Source organism: Porites lutea, chromosome 5 (assembly GCF_958299795.1).
Source record: "Porites lutea chromosome 5, jaPorLute2.1, whole genome shotgun sequence".
Classification (NCBI taxonomy): Eukaryota; Metazoa; Cnidaria; class Anthozoa; order Scleractinia; family Poritidae; genus Porites; species Porites lutea.
Window position 1 is genome coordinate 36649682 of NC_133205.1, and position 8331 is coordinate 36658012.

Here is an 8331-nt window from a genome sequence, read left to right on the forward strand (position 1 = left end):
GCCTCAGTTAATTCAACAAATTTTGACAAAATGGGGCAATGATAATTGTCCTTTTTACATAATTTCAAATTATACATTCCTCATAGAAGAAACATTTTGCTTGCCCTTGTCAGTGTAAGATCCTGAACCTGAATTTGTGCTGATCCAATTGAAAAAAAGATTCACTGGCCTTATTGGTGATAAAAAAAAAACTTTAAAATTGACCTTGCAAGCAGGGTGAGTAGTGTTTTCATAATTAGTTCATGATCAGTGTCTAACATGATTGCTACAATTTTCTGCAAACGAAACAATGAAAAACAACGAATAGTTCTTTTCCAGTGTGACAGTTCTAGTTGTGTTTTATTTTTCCTTAAAGATGTTTGCGACTTCTTTGACCACTACAAAAATCATTTCCTGCCTTTTTATTTCCCTTCCTCCTCCTTTTCAGCTAGCCTTTAAAAAAAAGTCGTGGTCACATTTCTGGCTTTTGCCTTTAGCTGTTGCTTGGTTTGATGTACCAGATGCTTTCTCATCAGCCTTGCTTCCAGTACGTTTTTCAAGATCTTTATCCCCAGCTTCACGAGAGGCAGTAGATATTGGGCTTTGTCATGTGGAAAACTTGGCGTACTAGCCAAAGCTTTGTTCCCCTTGTTGGAGGAAGCCAGTTTATGCCTTAAAAGACGTTTTTAAAAGGGATTGATCCTCTTCGTCTCCGACGCTAAAGTCTGATAGCTCTTCCTCTGGTACTGGCGTTGTAAGGGTAGATTTCCCACCAGAATATGAGGGGGAGATATTAATGGGCAGCTTGTCGTCTTGAAACCCACATTCAATCACGGCTTTCGGCGTAATTTTGGCACAGCAACCCAGTATTTTAATTTGGCAGCTATAGCCCACATTTGCCCAATCAGATTTACCAACAGTAGCCATGGCTCAGCACCAGAATTCAAGCGTTGTTGAACCAAGAGTCGTTCTCATTTAAATCTTCACAATATGTGGAAGTTTACCGATTATTCCCAATTTTGTTATTATGGTTCTTCACACGTTTGTATTGATCTTCTAAATTCTTTATCTGAGACTTGTACACGGATGCTGTGCGAATGAAGGTAATCCTCTGTTCTTTCAACAGACTAGTTAGTTGTTTTGCAATGGATTCTCGCACAGTGGCATTATGTCTCTTGCTGATGGGATGATGATCCTTCCATGTGGTGATAAGAAAACGGATCTCTGCATCTGACCAGTAATGGGACCTGACAAACAATGTCATTGCTCTCCTTTTCTTCTACATTCTTGCCCCAATATATCTTGCTCTAACTGTCGCACCTCTGCTTTGTTTTGGGCGCACATTATAGCTATTTTGTTCTCTGTTTTCTTTCATTGCAGGTCAAGTTCCTGTTTCCAGTTTCAACCCTAATTTCTTTTGAGCCATTCCTTCTCTAAATTCTTTCTCACTTGCTTCATTTTCTCTCCTTACTCGTTCCACTAGCTGTTTTGCTTGAAGGCTTGTTATGACAGCCTTAATTTGAGCATCCTTTCTTCTATTCAATTAGAAGACAAATTTGAAGGTGCTTGGCTCACCAAATCTTCGGGTAATTTAGCTGGCTACACAGTTCAAATCCGGCTCGAAAAGACCAATTTAGGTAGTCCAATAGAAAAAATTATCGAGGCTAACCGTAACACAACATTTTATTCTTTCTGACCTTGTGGTCCCAAGTCACACTTGCCGGTGATCGGAAGAATTTTTACATATAATGCGAGTAGTATAGGCAGCGGCTGCTCAATCCGGTGTTAATGTAACTGATTTAACATACACATGTAAATAATTAGATGCTTCTACATGTGTCTGATTACAAATGTCTGCAGCCTGGACACATTTAAGAAGTACTGGTCTCGGCCTCACAGCATCACAAGACCTACAGTGCAGTCACTGGCCACAATGTAACTGTGTGCACTATTGCCAATTCTCTCCTCCTTCCTCTTTACGGCCAATTGGACACGTCTCCTCTTTTCGTTTGCTACATTGTTATTTTTTGTGTGCACAATTCTTCAGACTCCACAGTGACTTGTGGCATTTCGCAGCCTACTAAAAATGGAACAAAACAAGCTTTAGTAAACATTATTACTGTTTGGTGACCTAGAGTAAGTGAGGGCTGGAATCTTGTATATCTGCCAGTAGTATTTGTTCAGTATGTAAATCAAGAGAAGTCCACGATAATTTTTCTCATCCTGACACTGGCGTCCAACAATGAGTCATTAAGAGTATTAATCTTAAATTGAGGGAAAGAACCTGTGCATCAAAAACATTTTTGGTATTTCCTTGTGTAATAATTACTCTCTCTAGAAATGGCTGCCGGGTAATTTATATTGCACGTATCTTTCACATCACCTAACATCCGAGTAACAGTCATCATATATGCTAACTTCCAAAGAACTTCTTTTACTGGAGGCTTGTTCTGTTAAGTAAAAGACAATAGACGGTTCTATTAAAATCTCGTATGGAAAAAAAATTTTTCTCACTTCATCGTCCTGTTAAACTTATATCTAAACAACTGAAAATTAATGTCTCTGTTCCTTTACGGTTCATGTTAAATGCGAAGTAACTAATTTATGAAACAAATGACGACAAGTTGGCATTAATGGGGGAGCATTAAACAAGTAGAAAAAACGGAAGCTATATTGGCTGGAAGCGTCCAGGAACAATTGCCATCCTGGGAGCTACAGACTCTAGCTGCAGTTTCAGCGCCGGCGGCCAGAGGACTTGTTGAAGTCAAAGCACACAGTCTGGGGGTGGCGAGATTTTCTGTTAAGGTCAGCAGAAGGACAGACATCCTCAGCGTGATAAGGACTCGAGCAAACATTGCAGTGGGGCTTAGTGAGGCCTGCAAAAATCACTGTCCATAGCTCAAGGTCTACCTCATCCCAGCTCAGGGACAAGTCAGGCTGCCAGGCAACGAAACTGCTGGTCATACAATAGCCAGGCCAAGCCCTTAAACTTAGCGACTGCTCTGCTAATAATTTGCAAGTATTTTGTAAGCTCGAGTGCTCGTCTTGGGTAGGCATTCACAAGTACTAACATGTAGGTCATGTAAGCGTAGAGCCACTTGAACATTGTATCAATTACTGGTTTTTTCTTTCTGACCATGGTAACCGGAGAACCCATGGGGCCTGAGGACGAGTCGTCCAAACGGAGCTGAAATTCAGCGGTCTGGGACTAGTATAACGTGTCGGGCAAAAGTAATGGAAAGTCAATGTACTCACCCCTGAGTACATTTCCGACGAGCTCCTGGTCACCGTGGTTGTTCTCGTTGCAGGGCGCCCCTTACGAGCTTTAGCCTTGGAAACTCGCTTTGGTTGCACTGTTGTCAACGTGGCCACTTTTCCTGGCAAGGCCCACTTCAGACAATTGAGCAGCTGCCCTTTGGATTCCGTAATGGGGAGGTTCAGAGCTTGAAGACAGAGTTTGAGCGCTTCACTGGATAACGCTGAGAGATTCTGATTGCTTCGGCTGGATGCATACGGTTTGAGTGCAAAATAGCACGGCGGGGGCTGAAGCCATTTTCAAAATTTTACAAGAATAATATGCTGAGTGCTAACCTTGCTGAACAACAGAACTCAAGAAAACTCTGAAGAGTTGATCTAGACTTTTATAGCCAGACGAACGTCTGCTGGCATAGCCAGTAGAAAAGGCTGTACTACAAGACAGGTCAGTGTTCTTTCCAGGAGTACATTATCTGTTTCCTCAACATAAAGACACTGCTTGTGATAATACTGCTACCCTCTTTCTGCGTTCGCAAACGCGTTTACTTGCAATCTTCGCTGCATGAAGAAACTTCATGGCAGATTTAACAGAATTTCCTGAAAACAGTTACTGTGCAGACTTGGTTTTGTGGACCAGTGCCTTATTGCAATTAATGCCATTGTCGATCAGTGGTGCAAGGATCTTCACTTTCTGCCTGTCGTAGGTTTTATGCCCTTCAGTAACAAACTGAAGAAGCCTTACATAACATTCTACCTCACCATCTCTTTGAATTTTGCTAAATTCAAAACAATAATAGGACATCAGCGACTTCTTAATTACCTTTTGTAGGCTGGTTGGTATCCCATGAATGATATTGCCCAGGCGTAAGGCATTGGGTACTTTCATTGAACAAGCCATGGAAGGTCTCATTTGCTTAGAGTGTGCTGCAAGTCATCCAGATCCAGAAAGGACCTACTTTTCCCAGTCTTCAAGGCCTGTGAAATATCACATCTCCTTTTTCTCTCTCTTAAGTTAGTAAGAAATGATTTCTCAGACTGATCGGCTATACCTTCAGCCTAGACAAGTGATTTAAATCTCTCTCGGAACACAAAAATGTGGACAGATGCGGGTTACGCAAATTTAATCGCGAGGTTGTTCATCACATTCTTTGCAAAGCACATGCTTTTGCAGCATCGGCGTGCTGGTTATTTTGTCACCATAGTTAAGGTGGCTTAGCAAGTTTTTTAAAGAAAAATATCATTATTTTATAATTGATACATTTTAATTAACTGAAGGTCTCTACTGAAGTTTTAGTCCCTGCAATTGACGTTTAATATCATGTTAACAAAATCGTCGTTAAATAATAAATACATTGACTGAGCTCTTAAAAAACCTAGGAACCACTCAATCTTAACATTCCACGGTTTCTTTAGTGGGAAAATAGCATTGTTTATAGCCAAAAACAGAAACATCTGTCAAACAGAAATTTTTACAAAAGGCAAAAATGTCAAATTTTTTGTTACCGTCATGGGCTCCTGGGGGCCCACTATTATGTTTCTACTCGTTCAGTTGAAGCTAATACATTGAGAAACAAAAAGAGATGATACTATGTAACTCTTCGGGCGTTTCTTTAACACCAAAAATATGGCAAGAAATTATATGCTATTTTCTGCGCTTGTACTCTTAGATCATTTATTTTCCCTCTCTCCCGATTCTCTTCTTTGTATAAGGTAATATGGCTCCATCCAAAATACACCAAGGTAAATGCTGTTTGATAAGTGAGTGTCGTCCTAAAGAAGGTTGGAATGTACTGGGCTAGTGGAACATTTCCTTGGTTTTTTTCTTACCCATTCTTTTAATTATCTTTTGGGATACTCAAGACTCCAAGTCAGGCAATTGGAGCCTCCCTTTGGCTACCCAAGCAAAGAAGTTGCAGTCTCTTCCTTTCTAACTTCTTCTCACTAGTAGCAATTAAGGATGAGCAGCTGAAGTGCAGTTTGCGTTTTTTGTTTTACAAAGCTCCTTGCTAATGTCATGGAGCAGATTTTTGTTTTCAGGAGCGTTCCTGTATTGGGTAGCGTTTACAACTGTTATCTTAAGCTCACGTATATTTCTCTATTTCCTCTTGTCTTGGACGGTTTCCTTTCACAAGTCTTCTGCAGGAAATTACCTTAACAAAATAACATCATTTAGAAGTTACGGTACTTGTAATGATGGCCTGTTAATACCCAGATAAGTGCAGACAGACTCAACAGGTTTCTCTAATCTACACCAGCGAGCGTGCCATGTTACAGTACCCTGATTCTTTGCGCACCAATAACTCTATATAACAGTAGCAAAATGTCTAAACACTACAGTACTTTTGCGATTCCAGGTGTGATTTTCCAGGAAAGAACTACGTCAGCAAAATCTAACTAATTATTGTAAAGGTGCCAGTAGCTAAGTCTAGATTTTGATCATGAAGCATTCTTGAATAGGAAATTAAGAGGCTGCCTGTAGTGTGATGGCAGCACTGTTGCCATGAATAAGGCTGTCAATCAGGGCACAAAGGCCATTAACCTGTACTAGAATTCCCACAGACTTTTCACAGCCAATGAGCACCCCATAGGATGGCTGCTGAACATTGCTGAGATGGAGGGCTGCCAAATCAGCATAGTCATTTGCATTTGTGTACCCAAAAATTGCACTGACAGACTCCACATTAAATTCTGTGCCCACTGACTGCACTGCATCCTGTACATCAAGGTAGGCAGCTGAGCATGTGTCACCATAAAGTTCATCACATCTGTCATGGCATCGCAGAATGAATTTATTAGAAAGTGAATCCACAATTGTGGCAGTTGTTTCCACCTCAAAGAAACTTCCAGCTTATGCTGTGAAATACAGGTCCCCAACGTAACATCTATTATTGTATAGGCATTGCTGCCTTGTCTTCCTCCAAGTGATGACTGAGAAGATGGGAAGATGTATTTACAGAGAGTACTGAGATACTAGTGCACAAAATGGAAACCTGGTCTTCAGAAGAGGTTGTCCCCCCATCTATGTTAAGCTTAACATCCCTGTATCCCTTCTCCGAACACGTAGTTTGAATTAACACTTTCCTACTCATTAATCTGCCCAGTGCAGGAGATTAAGACGTGGCAGACAATTTTCCTCCACTTGTATGCTTAAGTACACTGCATATAGACTGCAATGCACTGCCATTAATCCGTAAAGGGCTAATGAAATATCTTCCATCTGGCGACACATTGGTAAAAATCCACTCGCAAAATGACAGAAAGCCGTTAACTACAACTCGGATCAGATCCTAAGTCTAAACGAAAAAACATCTATTACCACTCAATACAGAAAGAAAACATAGCTGAGATAAATCAATGCAAAAACAAACTTTACATTTACATTTCTATTTACATTTACTTGTATTAGGTCGGTAAAAACCGTTAGGTTATCACACTGATAAACTGGCTTTTTCAGCACTCTGCTGAACGTAACTCAGTGCACCTCTGATAAAGAAGGGTTCTCCACAGGTAAACGATGCTTTTTAGTGTCGTTTACTGATGGGGTCGGCGAGAAGGAGAGGAACTTCAACAAAATCAGCCAGTTAAACTTACAAGGTTTATTTTACTTACTCACAAGGCGGTTCTACATTGTTCCTGATGTTCTTCTCTTTCTCTGTCTATAACTGCTTACCCCTTCTTCCTTCAGTTCCTTAGCAGCTCGCTATTTATTTGTTTTTGGTCGTTGGCCATATGTCTACATATATAATAATGCGTAGGATCTATCTGCCAACAAAAACGAACCACAAAACCCTAACTACAGCTAAGTTAATTACTAAAATGGTCGAAAAGTTCATTTAAAAGATAACTATCTTCCGAGGGAAGTCAAATTTGGAGACAAGATGTCCCACTCTCAAAAAGCACACTGTTAATGCATGCAAAGCTTATTAGTAAATTGATTATTCATTATGTTTCATTTTTAAAGGTAAACACTTAGAATGCTCTAGAACCTTAAAAGCCTATTGATCGGATATTTATCGAACTTTTATTAACTTTCCATATATCTTCAAAATCGGGATTTTTAGAGGGGGCTTGTTAGAGGATTTACAGTATATGATTTGATAAAGAAATTGAACTGATATGTAGAATTTAGAATAGTAAAGTAAGAGTGAATGTAATTAGAACTGTGGAAAACTTATACTCACAAACTGCTGCATCAAATTCCTTTGTGTTTATTATTCTCTTTAGAGCTTTAAGTAGAAAATGCATTTGATCAATAGCAGTAAAAATTTATTTGTGGTTATTTATGAGTGTTTTCTTCTATTTTGAAAGGCAATTTTGAACATGTCATGTTGGATACGATTCTTAGAGGTAAGTATTAATTATTTTTCTGTATACAATAAATACCTTGGCTATTCACACTCTTGTTTCTTTCATTTAGATTGATAACAATGAGTATAAAAGGAAGGAGCTTTCAAGAGTGTGAAGGATTTGTTCTCAAGGTCTTTTTCTCAGCACTTTCAAGTACTACTGGTCAATAAATAAGACCTATACTCTTTGCAACAAAGTTGTTGAGACATTGTACTCATACTCAAATAGAGTAAGTTTAGAGAACAGAACAATCTGCACCGCTTTCCCTTCCCTCTATTCAAACTCGAATGTTAGTTGAGAGCAGTTTTTTTTGTCTTCAGGATAATATTAGATTAATGTTTGATACAATTTAAGTAGAAAATACTAAATATTTGTATCATCACATCGTTCGCTATTTCAAGTAGTATATAGGAATGTGTATCAAGTTGTACTAAATTCATATGCATGTCGTTATCTCAATGTGTATCAAGTTGTACTAAATTCATATTTACCACGCGGCACCTTCCTTTTGGGCATGGCGCGCAGGCCAGAATCTGTTGGAAAATTGTAAAGTAATGACTTTCAGTCATATTTCCAGCTATTTTCTGACCCAGAATTTGTTACGAAAGATGATATATACTTGTTTAGAGAATATAGTGATAATTACAAAAGTGTAAGGAGTATGGATAAATTACTTTACCTGGATGCTCACGCATGTCGTGTTCATGTTCACTGTTGTCTGTGAAAAAGAATTGTTGGAAAATTTGTGTT

At 39.2% G+C, this 8331-nt stretch overlaps 1 pseudogene; it reads right to left on the reverse strand.

Moving 5' to 3' along the window:
- Positions 1 to 5695: 5695 nt before the first annotated feature.
- LOC140938321 (uncharacterized) overlaps positions 5696 to 8331 on the reverse strand; it is an 8894-nt pseudogene continuing 6258 nt past the window's right edge.